The sequence below is a fragment of the Haliotis rufescens genome, unplaced genomic scaffold (assembly GCF_023055435.1).
Source record: "Haliotis rufescens isolate VD_foot unplaced genomic scaffold, xgHalRufe1.0.p SCAF_38, whole genome shotgun sequence".
Lineage (NCBI taxonomy): Eukaryota > Metazoa > Mollusca > Gastropoda > Lepetellida > Haliotidae > Haliotis > Haliotis rufescens.
The window spans coordinates 3,159,077-3,172,226 of record NW_025964090.1 but is presented as its reverse complement, the minus strand read 5'-3'; the positions used below and the strand labels follow the sequence as shown (position 1 = coordinate 3,172,226).

The 13,150-nt window shown below is 37.6% G+C and overlaps 2 protein-coding genes across 5 annotated transcripts in view; one reads left to right on the top strand and one right to left on the bottom strand.

Annotated features, from left to right (window-relative positions):
• LOC124123905 (protein MTO1 homolog, mitochondrial-like) overlaps nucleotides 1-13,150 on the top strand; it is a 203,011-nt gene that overhangs the window by 62,105 nt on the left and 127,756 nt on the right. The gene's annotated exons all lie outside the window — the stretch shown is intronic.
• The window catches only part of LOC124123909 (trace amine-associated receptor 4-like), a 109,688-nt gene that overhangs the window by 12,690 nt on the left and 83,848 nt on the right, over nucleotides 1-13,150 (bottom strand). Inside the window, exon 1 of one of the 3 annotated variants that reach the window (XM_046487111.2) lies at nucleotides 10,003-10,203. The exons of the other annotated variants lie outside the window; for them this stretch is intronic. The gene's annotated coding sequence lies outside the window, so the exon portion shown is untranslated. Of the gene's footprint in view, nucleotides 1-10,002; nucleotides 10,204-13,150 lie in introns of those variants that run through there. 3 annotated transcript variants of the gene reach the window in all.

The following is a 13,150-nucleotide window of genomic DNA, read 5'->3' as shown; positions in this document are numbered from 1 at the left end:
GATTGAGCGGTCAGGCTTGCTGACTTGGTTGATGCATGTCATCGATCCCAATTGAGTGGATTGATGCTCATGTTGTCAATCACTGGATTGTGTGGTCCAGACTCGACTATTTACAGACTGCCGTCATATAGCTGGAATATTGCTGCGTGCGGTGTTAAACAACAAACAAACAAACAAACAAACAACGAAAAGCGTTTGAAGAATCTTATTGTTCTTATAACCTGTCAATATTAATTTTGATTATCTTCATATCATACATAAACTTTCTCATTTTAATGATGAACTTACCTGGATTTTGACAAAAAAAAGACAAAAAAATATTGTAAAGGAATTCACACCAGTTGAACTCTGGGATTTTGATATCCTAACATGGTAATCAGCCGTGCCTCATTTGGATAAGTGGCATGACCATTTTCTGGCAACAGCAAAATATTGCATTAAATTCTCATGATTTCCAGTTTTCAAACTCTCAAAATTGAGAGAACAGATATGTAAATTTGATTCTCTGTACTTAAAAGGTTAAAACAACAACACTGTGTTTAGCAGGCCTTGCGAAGACGAAGCTGTGTCCGTGTTTGCTGGGTATTGATTAACAAATGTCAAGCAGGACAGGCCTTTATTTTACCATCTTCGTTTAACCCTGAAAGTGCTATTTTGAAAGCATTTCAGACGTGGATCAACATTGTAAAATAAATTTATTTAAATTTTTTTGAAAAATGGGATTGTGAATTATTTGCATCCCACGCCACCAGACATATTTCCCATATTAGCTGCCGACACTTGGAATACTGCTCATCTTGATGACCCTTTACATCATGATCTTATTCACTCACTGTTTCACAATATTACTTTAAACTCAATATCATGAAAATCACATATGAATATAATGTTAAATAAATAATTGGCAATACTTATGATAAATTAAGAAAGAAATCAATTTCAGCTGAATATTTTAAAGGTTTTTTTTCCACCTTAAAGAGATCCATTTTTGAATTTGAATGAATAAATGAATATGGATTGATATTTTAAAATCATTATAAATCAATCGTGACTGAATGTATTTCAAAATAAAATTCATCAAATTACCCTGTCCATATTTCGTATTGTGTGAGTGAGTGAGTGAGTGAGTTGGGTTAAACGCTTTGAACAGTATTCCAGTTATATCACAGTGTGTCAGCTTAATGTGGGAGGAAAGCCTGAAGTAATGCAGGTCTCAGACGTTTACCACTTCGGTGAAACCCATGAGGATGGGAATGGTGCTGACAAACCTAGAACCGGTATCGGAACCCATGGTAAAAACCACAGGGCCACCCACACCCCCTGTTTCATGAGAACTGACCCTCGAATTATCTTCCCCTGCCTCAACTCATATAAAGTATCCCAAAGACTGAACTGCATCGGGAATGAATACTCTACCACACAATGGAAACCTGGTACGATTGATTTTAGTTAATATTTCCCCATGAGCTCGTCAATTTCATATAGATGACACAGATTGAAGACATATCTGGAAATTTACATGTTATTCATTCTACATATGGCAATGTTGTCTTGCTGATCAGTGATTGTTGCCATGATCAAAGGCAGCAAGAGAGGAGAGAGAAATGGATAGCTGTTCTTTGCGAGAGGTTACTCAGCTGATCAGCATAGAAATTACTGGTTCTTCAGAATATCTGCTTGGTGGATATGCCATTTCTGAGCATGTCTGGAAGAGTGCTGTTAACATGATTTCTTCGGCTATATTTTCATTCCAAAATAGATTAAAAGAAGTTGTCTACAGCTGTAAATTTATTTCAATGTTCTTATTTTTTAGGGTCTTTTTCTTCGAAGTCCAGATATAGATTTATTGTGGGTTTTATTATGGTAGGTGGAATTTTTCTGAAAATTGTAAAAAATATGTTATTTTGTAAGTCAGGTTTGAAGTTTGCATATGTGGAAGTAGTGAAAGGATTTTATTTTTTTAGCTTTATTAAGAAAAGTATTACGCCAGAACAAAACATACCTTGAGGATATTTCTCAGTAAATTATATTTTCTCTGACATTGTAGTATATATTCTTATACATTTGGCAAATAGATGTATACCTATCACTCAGGAAATAGACACAAATGCATTGTTGCTGAGGGGATGTGGGGTAGCCTTGTTGTTTATGTGTTCGCTTGTCACGCTGAAGGCCCTGGTTTGATTCCCTATGGGAATGGGTACAATTTATGAAACCCATGTAAGGTGCATCCCACCGCTCAAAGCGGTGCACTAAGATGATCATACCTGCCATTCTTTGACATGGACTTACAATAGTTCTAGTGTTAAGACCACTTCGTGGAATGACCATAGGCTATTGAGAAGGCTGGTCTCAAGTTCTGTGCTCCAATCCACAGTGATTCCAGATCTTTTAAGTCAATGTTAAAGTAAAGGTTTTTTACTATAGTAGTGGGGGCACGGGTGGCCCAGTCGTCTAAGGCGCCACAATTCGCTGTGCAGAGTTGCGTTCCTTGGACACGCCAGAAACCTATGATTGTGGGTTTGAATCCTGGTTCACCCCAATTATGTTTCTAGGTTTGTCAGCACCATACCCGTGCTCATGGGTTTCACCGAAGTGGTAAACGTCTAAGACCTGCATCACTTCAGGCTTTCCTCCCACATGAAGCTGACACGCCGTGATATAACTGGAATACTGTTAAAAGCGGCCTTAAACCCAACTCACTCACTCACTACTATAGTAGTAGCACTACAATCAAGGCCAGGGGTACCTAATCTATAAAAACTGTAACTATTTCTGTAAAGTCATCACTCTCAAGATACTGATTTATCATATACTTCAGTGTAAAAGACTGAGTTTTCTGAAGTTGAGAAAAGTGATATTTTCATTGCATTGAACATAACACTTGATATTTCAATGCAGTGAAGTTAACACTTGACATTTCACAGCAGTGAACATAACACTTTAATGGAACTATTGTCATACAAGAGTTATCTCCCCATTAATTGTCTCCCTTTGTTGTAAGTGTCTAGCCCGTACACAAACTGTTGACGTCCTTTTTACATTGGCTCCACGTGCACTGACAAGGCCAAATAATGACAAGATGGTCATATTTTTAGTTAATACCATCTTTTTGCCAACTGTTATTCTCTCGACAATGCTTCGTTATAAACCGGAGATAAACTGGGTAAAAGGAGATATTTTCACTTGTGGCTACGCCCCCGTCACTCAATGACATTCGAAACATGAAATATCCTCTATTTAACACTGGAATAAAATATATTGCAATTTGAAACAAATGGAATAGAGAAATGGCTATCATACCTGTAACATAAATACTTTTCCTCATGTTCCAGTGCATTATGACTCCTTCATCTTCTGATAGTCTAGATTAATATACAGTTTTGTGGCAGATGGTATTCACACCTGAAAGACTGCTTTCTGTACCACTACTAATATCACTGGTAATAAAATGTAACTCTAATATGAAATTTCATAATCCAGCAAAACTGAATTTTATTGGAAAAACAGCTCAACAGTTATAATTAATGTCGCTACTCCATAAACTGCAAATTTTATTTCAAGGGAATGATGTTTTTGCTATGTGGGTTTCCTTGATCAATACACCAAGAGGAGTGAGTGAGTTGGACTTAACGCCTCTTTGAACAGTATTCCAGTTATATCACTGAGCGGGTCTGCTTCATGTGGGAAGAATCCCCGAAGTGATGCAGGTCTTGGACGTTTACCACTTTGGTGAAACCCACGCGCACGGGCATGGTGCTGACAAACCTAGAAAGAATATCGGAACGAACCAGGATTTGAACCCACGATCAAAGACTAAGGGGACACAATAAAAAAAGTAAAAATTGGTGAATTTAGGTGAATTTCCCGAAAGATCCCATGCAATAAATGCTTTATCAAGAATAAAAACTAAACTGTAATATATACCACTCAAATCAAGTTAAAGAACACCCACAATTGAATTCTGTGTGTTGCAATACCCACCAGCCATGACAGATTATCGAAAATTATTTTAAAAAATGGGTGTTCTTTAACTTCTTTTGAGTAGTATGTAAGGTGATGGATTCACGTCACTGTTGAACTGTAGAGAGTGATGCATTTCACCAAGTGCCCGACACCTGCACGAACTGCGCCACTTACATCATCTGCGTGAAGTGATGTCTCTCCAGTGATAAGCCAATCGGCACTCACTGGGGTGTTTATTTACTGATCTGAATAGCAACATCTTTTTCTCAGTATCCATGCAAAGAAAATTCAAAGAAGAATGTCCCATGCTGTGTTTAAGAGCTAACAGTATCATGTCTGCTTTTAACTCAAATCCAAAAACATCCTATGACATTCTATACATGTGTAAATTTACTCATATGATGAACAACAGTTTCTTCTGAAGAGAAAGTTTTGAACTACCTCTCCGACAGATATGTTGTTTCGGTTCTAATTAGCTTCTCCGTAAATGTATGTTGTTGTTTTTTCTTTGTTTGTTGTTTAACGCCACACTCAGCAATATTCCTGACGGCGATCTGTAAATAATCGTGTCTGGACCAGACAATCCAGTGATTGACATCATGAGCATCGATCCACGCAATTGGGATACGATGACATGCATCAACCAAGTAAGCGAGCCTGACCACCCGATCCCGTTAGTCGCCTTTTACGCAGGCATAGTCACCTTTTACAGCAAGCATGGGTTGCTGAAGATCTACCCCGGATCTTCGTAAATGTATGTATTATGTCGTTTGTCAGTTGCTGTTTGTCAATATTATCGCTCATTGACAAGCAAATTTGAACAAACTCATATCCAAACCATTGCACTTGTTGGCTGTAAGCCTTTTGCTACATTTTTATGCGTTCTGAATAAACATCGCCAAAGACGTTTGGACGAGCTGGCAGAAAAACACTTAGTAAATAGTCTCGTCTCAAACTGCTCATAACTCGACAAGTATCAACAAGTTAATTTTGTATCATCACCATTTTCCCCTAGTTTATCACTCTTATTTGTGAGATAAATGTTCTTGTTCAGGCTTGTAAATGAGTCATGTAAATGATTTCCATGTCTGCAGTGAGAGATAAGAAACAATAAATATTGTATATAACTCATAGAGCATAATCACTCTCTCCTGTTGCAAGCCATGTTTATCATGTCAAGTGAGGAGGATTGTTTATGTCTTAATTAGTTGTAGCTGATGCAGCCATCATCATCGTCATCACCATCATCATCATCATCATCATCATCATTGTCATCATCATCATCATCATCATCATTGTCATTGTCATCATCATCATCATTGTCATCATCATCATCATCATCATCATCATCATCAGGACAGGCTTGACAACTGATGTACTTGAGAGGTTTTTATTACGAGAAAAACTACCTAATGACAGATTATTTGTCCTTAGTGAATTAATCATTTCATTATCACATCATCATTTGTCAACATCATCAGCATCATCATCAACATGACCATCATCAGCGTCATCTGCATCAACATTAGCATCATTTGTCTATATCATCATCATCATCATCATCATCATCATTTGTCAATATCATCTTCATCATCAAAATCATTTATCATGTCAAGTGAGGAAGATTGTTTATGTCTTGATTAGTTGTAGCTGATGCAGCCTTTATCATCATCGCCGTCATCATCATCATCATCATCTTCATCTTCATCGTCAAAATCATCACAACCATCAGCGGCAGCAGCAACAGCAGCATCATCAACATAATTTGTCATCATCATATCAAGCTGGACAAACAATGTAGAATGAGGTTCTCATTAAGAGAAAACCAAATAAATAACAAGAAATTACAGATTGTCTGTCCTGGTTGAATTACTTTTAAGTGTTCGAACTTTGTCAACCAGCAGATTACCACCAATTTAGGGATGCTAGTAGGTTTTGATATATTACCTTAGTCCATGCTTGTCAGGAATGAACAATAATGTGTGTTGACAAATCATAACAAGACAACACATTATAGAGCTTCTTGAAACAGTCACAGGCTTTACGACTAAATCTGTTAAATTCATTGTCTATAATCTCTCACGTCAGTGGGATATACATTGGAACGGAAGGGACATTGCCTGTGGGAAGTGAGTGAGTATGGTTTTACACCGCTTTTAGCAATATTCCAGCAATATCACGGCGGGGGACACCAGAAATTGGCTTCACACATTGTACCCATGTCGGGAATCGAACCCTGGTCTTCGGTGTGACGAACGAATGCTTTCACCACCAGGCTACCCGACCGCCCCCCTGTAGGGAGTATTGCCATAAAATCTAGATGATCTATTGAACATTAAGGATATTCTTTTGTTCAGTTTTCAAATTTTGAATCAAGAATTTGTCAAAATATTTTTCAAAGCAAAATTGCCAGTTTGAAACAAGTGCCGTGTATCTGGAGAAAGATGCTTTCTGATTGGCTAATGCCAACTTCGTGTTAGACATTTCATTGGTCGGTCAAAGTTTGCTAAAGGTTGTTCTGACATGACCCGTAATGGGATGTCCTCAGATCTTTGTGTAGCGGTAGCGAAAACTGAGATCTGAATTTTATGAGCTGGTAACAGAATACAAACCAAGAGAGTCCACAACATTCAGGGCGGTTAATCAAGCATAATGTATTTGGCAGTTAGAAACATAAGTTACCGTATTCGACGTAATAAACACCCGGGGCGCTCTCAAAATTAGAAATAGGGGGCTCTTATTAGAATATTATTTTGGTGAAAAAAACATAGTTGAAAGATAAATGTCATTGTTTATGCTGACAGCCTGAAATGTTTATGTACGACATATATTTTTCCAGAATTTAATTGCCCATAAATAAGGGTGCATATAACACACGTGTGCGTATTATACCGAACAAATAAGTCTTGTGTACATTGATCAATCGGAAGGGATGCAAATTGAGCTTGTTCACAAGCCAATATATCAACAAATTATAAGAGCGGGGCGTTTATTACGTCGAATACGGTAATCCTTTGACTGCATGTTGTGACACGTGGTGGGGGAAACTGCGTTCCTTGTTTCAGCTAGGGTGTGTCAATTACTGCTGGATTGAAGTTGGCGCAAATAACGTATTCTGACTGACAGAATGTCATGCTGTACACAGTGACATGAAATAACATACATATGACGGGCCTTTTCGAAGATATCGAAGTTTGAAAATTCTGATACTTACGACAGTTTGAGTTTTTGTGGTTTAGAATATATTTTTGTTTGAGTAATTAAAGAAATTTCTTCGTAAACAATTTGTGGACTTTTTGTTCCTGATTTAAAAAGATGAATAGACCCATATTTATAGATATATGATAATTTTTAAAAATGATTGTACAACGAACCTACAACTGCTCAATATTGTGTAAATAGGTGAATTTGAATATAACATTCAAACTTGTAAATTCCAGAAATGTCACACGTTTTTACTATTGATATAGGCAGTTGTACAGAAAGCAGTCTTTCAGGTGTGAATAGCATCTACAAAACTGTACATTAAATGCAAAAATACAGTTGCATACAGAAGCTTTTCGTGTTTCAGGTATTATAAAACAAAAATTGAATGAAACTTCAATCAGAAGTTAATCTCAATGAAAAGTTGAACTTCACTTTAGGACACTCTTCAAATTAATTCAGCAGTCAAAGAGTCAATGTTTGACACAACACCAACATGGTAGATGCACAATAACAAACCAGACATGTATAAAACATAGCAGCTCGAATTACAAACAAAAGACGACCATCTGATTGAACATACACAAAATATGTGGGGTGGGTAGAAAGTTGATAAATATTGTCTCAGCACTATTGACAGAAAGTGTGAAGTTGAGATGCTAGTGGGTTGAAATTTAACATCGCATTAATCATTGTTTCAGCTATATATGAGATGGAATTAAAGACCATGTCATCACAGTTAAAGACAGTACAAAAAAAGTTATATATGAAATCAATTTGTAAAACAAGGTTTGGCACAGTTGCAATAATGCATTAATTGTTCTAAAAAGAACATTCTTAAGAATAGGATAAACGGGACTAAGAAAATATGAAAACTGTATTTCCTCTAAAAAGTGTTGTGTATGAAGTAGCGTACAACACAATAATATCTAAATCTCTGAATCTCTGACAAGTGCTAGGTCTGTAATAAGTGCCTGGTATATCTTGAAATAAATTTTGTATCAAGAACATAAAATTCTCTTGTGTGTCAATTTATTAGTGACTGTAGCTTATGAAAAACAGAGTTGAAATCTCTCTCTCTCTGTGCAGAACTACGGTACACTGAAGCATAAGAGTAGGATGGAGCTGAAATAAGCCTCATGACACAATACCTGTCTCTTTTCCATTACAGAGTGAGCAACAGCTTGGTAAAAGCCCTATATTACCTCACCTTAGACTATCTTTATATACGCCTGAGTGGCCTCTGATATATATATGTGCCAAGCTAACAACAAGAATATGTATCTGATGTATTTTGGATGTGGCCTCCTTCTGGGCAGTAGTCCCCAAATGTCACTTGAATCCTATCTCTTGGACATCAGTAATGGACATCAGAAGCAGAGCCATGATTTTAAAAAGGAGGGTGTACACTGAGTGAGCCGGTAAGATTGACATGAAATAGATGGGTGCACAAAATAAACTCGAGTTCCTAAGTGAGTTAGATAGGTTGACACAATATAGGGGGTGCATAAACTATGCCAGAGTCCCGAAGTGAATTAAACCACATGGTGGGTGGACACAATAGAAGGGGGCACAAACTATACCTGAGTCCCGAAGTGAATTAAACCACATGGTGGGTGGACACAATAGAAGGGGAGCACAAACTATACCTGAGTCCCGAAGTGAATTAAACCACATGGTGGGTGGACACAATATAGCGGGTGTACAAACTATACCTGAGTCCCGAAGTGAATTAAATCACATGGTAGGTGGACACAATAGAAGGGGAGCACAAACTATACCTGAGTCCCAAAGTGAATTAAACCACATGGTGGGTGGACACAATATAGCGGGTGTACAAACTATACCTGAGTCCCGAAGTGAATTAAATCACATGGTAGGTGGACACAATAGAAGGGGAGCACAAACTATACCTGAGTCCCAAAGTGAATTAAACCACATGGTGGGTGGACACAATATAGCGGGTGTACAAACTATACCTGAGTCCCGAAGTGAATTAAATCACATGGTAGGTGGACACAATAGAAGGGGAGCACAAACTATACCACAGTCCCAAAGTGAATTAAATCACATGGTGGGTGGACACAATAGAAGGGGGCACAAACTATACCTGAGTCCCAAAGTGAATTAAACCACATGGTGGGTGGACACAATATAGCGGGTGTACAAACTATACCTGAGTCCCGAAGTGAATTAAATCACATGGTAGGTGGACACAATAGAAGGGGAGCACAAACTATACCACAGTCCCAAAGTGAATTAAATCACATGGTGGGTGGACACAATAGGAGGGGAGCACAAACTATACCTGAGTCCCAAAGTGAATTAAACCACATGGTGGGTGGACACAATATAGCGGGTGTACAAACTATACCTGAGTCCCGAAGCGAATTAAACCACATGGTGGGTGGACACAATATAGCGGGTGTACAAACTATACCTGAGTCCCGAAGCGAATTAAACCACATGGTGGGTGGACACAATATAGCGGGTGTACAAACTATACCTGAGTCCCGAAGCGAATTAAACCACATGGTGGGGGGACACAATAGAAGGGGGGCACAAACTATACCTGATTCCTGAAGTGAATTAAACCACATGGTAGGTGGACACAATATAGCGGGTGTACAAACTACCCGATTCATGAAAAACGCAATATGCACCCTTTGCACCCCCTCTTGATAACCAGTATGTGTACAGAATCTGAACTCACAACCCTATAATCATCAGATTGATCAAGCTGGATCACAACTCATACCATATAGGCAGTCATCAATTACATACAAGATCGATATAAAGGTCCTGTCTCATTTAACCAAGAACAACACTCACTTGCACGCCTGTATTTCCAAGTGGCAGTAATCCCCGGCCTCTACGGCTATGCACAATCAGGACTTGCCATAGTCCGTATACCACAGACAGGATATTTGTCCTCCTCTACATGTCTAATCCATATCATACCAGCAGTCATCAATAGCACGCTAGTACATAACATTCGTATTGTACGCCTGTTGTCAATTGCACTGTGCAAGACACCTCCATCTGTTCATAACACATGCTGCCTTTTTCTGCAGCAGAAAATACTTGTGTCATTAAAGACTACGGTACTCATAATAGTTGATGGTGTGGTTTAAAATCATTTTCTGAATTGATTTTTTCATATCTTTTGTTTCATTAAACAAAAGAAAAATGGATTTAATATTTAGTAGTTACATTTCTGGGAAATTTAATATGGCTAATGGATGAGGAATTTAGAAGCAAAAAATAATTAGTAAATGTAAAAGAATGAGATTGTACATTGTAGTAGCTAGATGTTTTAATGTACATTAGGTTGGAAAAAAGCCACATCTCAAATTTTCTTCTGGGAATTTAAGGGATCCATTCATATAATTTTCACTGCTATTTTGTCTTTACGCCAGTACAATCTGTTTTGTTGGATAATCGAAATTGGTTATTCTCTTGCGCTATTATCATTTCAAGCTGCAGGACACCTCTAATAGGTAATCAAAATAACAAACATTTCACCAAAACTTACACAAGAACACCAAATTTACTTGGCAAAACTTTAATTTTATTATTTGTTTAGATTACGATTTCAAAGAATTACAGATCTTTAACATTATATCCCAAGACCCATAAGGTTAAAATGCAGATGTGGAGTAACATAGTTACATGTAACAAAAAGCTCAAGAAGTAGGTAACTTCACCAGTTACAACTGAGGACACATTCCTGATCCAGACTTGCATTATCTGTAACAGGGAAACTTACAAACCAGACTCACAAGTTTCACAAATGTAGAGATGCGTTAACTGTAAAGGGAAACTCACAAACCAGAGATGCGTTAACTGTAACAGGAAAACTTACAAACCAGACTCACAAGTTACATAAATGTAGAGATGCGTTAACTGTAACAGGGAAACTTACAAATCAGACTCACAAGTTTCACAAATTTCACAAATGTAGAGATGCGTTAACTATAACAGGGAAACTTACAAACCAGACTCACAAGTTACATTAATGTAGAGATGCCGTTAACTGTAACGGGAAAACTTACAAACCAGACTCACAAGTTACATTAATGTAGAGATGCGTTAACTGTAACAGGGAAACTTACAAACCAGACTCACAAGTTTCACAAATGTAGAAATGCCTTAACTGTAAAGGGAAAAACTGTAAAAGCCATCAGAAATCACTGAAGGCTGAGATCCACTCACCTTCTGAATCCAATGTGTTGTAACCAAAATGTCACTTGAGGCACATGTCAGTATTCAACAGTCAATAGTAAATGTTCCGCTGACATACATTTTGCATATATAGCTGACACACTGTAACACATTTCCACCAATTAGTCGTACATTACAACTCCAGATGTTGAAAGATATGGCCTATAAACAAATGAGCATTAAACCTCACTGGAATAATTGCACGGTAGGCAGCGCTCCTTGTTTATGGCTTAATCGTTGATGTCAAAAGCAAACAGGTGGAACCCCAGCAGCCTTGATGTCGCAAAACATTTACATTTAGTATTAAATTTGTCTGTTTAGTTTCACAAGCACAATTATTACACCTGTGTCATCACAATGTCATGCTTATCCAATGATCTGCATATAGCAGCAATGGCACACGTTATGTCTGATGTGTAAACCCTGTAGAAATGTAGCACAGTCGTCTGTTTTGCCCTTACATTGTCACTCCGAAAGACACATCCCCTAGTGCACATAGCCCCAGTGATTACAGCATACATGCATCTGACAAGTCACAACCTCGCATAACAGTACAAAGTTGTCAGTTTCGTGGTGTTTATATTACCTCTGTATTGTCAAGCTGTAATAAATATCTCTTGCCGTCAGTTGCAGGTATCGGCAATTGTGGTTTGAAGGTCTCACGACACAATCGTCAAGCCATCTGGTAGAGTTCAGCCTCATACTGGCCCTCCCTGACAAGTCTGTACCTATCAATAGAGCACAATTACTCTTTCTTGTGGCCCACTTCCTTTGTATAGTTCTTAACCCATGACTTATCCCCCCCCCTAATCCCCCTTGAGAAAACCTGTCCGTTGTATTCTGTTCTCCATGATAAGCTGAAGCAGCAGTTCATTCCCGTAGCTTTGATTAAAGAGCAGAGTCTTAACTTTGATAATAGAGTTTAATTATTGATTGCTTTGTTATCAATTTAGGACTCCGGTCATATTGAAGAGATGCAATGTTTATTTTGAATTTCAGGGGAAAAAATCTTTTAGTTAAATTTGATTACCAATGTCTGTATTAAATATTGAGATGCATGTCTTTGAGGGTTTGCCGTATGCAGATATATGCTCAATTCAAATTTTTGTTCGGAAAAGAAATATGTTTTTTTTTCTGATATTATGGTATAGTATTTTTTCATCTGTTCTTGCATTTGTAATCAATTTGCTTCGGAATCAGAGCTCAGCTGATGCCGGGGCTTGTCCTCATGACAGAGTTAAGCATTCAATCTTACTTCAGGGAACTTAACACAGATAAGATCTTAGTGGTGAGGAGATGCCAATAGCTTTTAAGTTAATTTTAAAATTTTGATTTTTCCATTGCCATGGGAACACATGGGAACTCTAATGATTGATTGAAATTTGAGTCTACTTCTGAAAAAACACATCACATAACCAATAAATATTTCTCCCAAAAACATTTGTAAGGAGTTGAAGCACAATGAGATTTTAGCTCACCTGACTGAAGGTTAGAAATAGTCATGTAAGCTTAATTCTCTGGTCAGTTATGACAAGTTCAGTATAGGATGTTCAGTATTTGATTGAAGATATTCAAAATGTCCAATAATTTATGTGAGCACCGCTTTTAAATATGAAAATATAAATTTTGTGAAACAAAAATTAATCATAACCTACTCGAAATCCAGAATTTCAACAGTGTAGGTCATGGAGCTAAATATGTTTTATTTAGTGTGTCTATTTGTGTTTTTCTAAGGAAATGCCCAGCAGAAATCTGT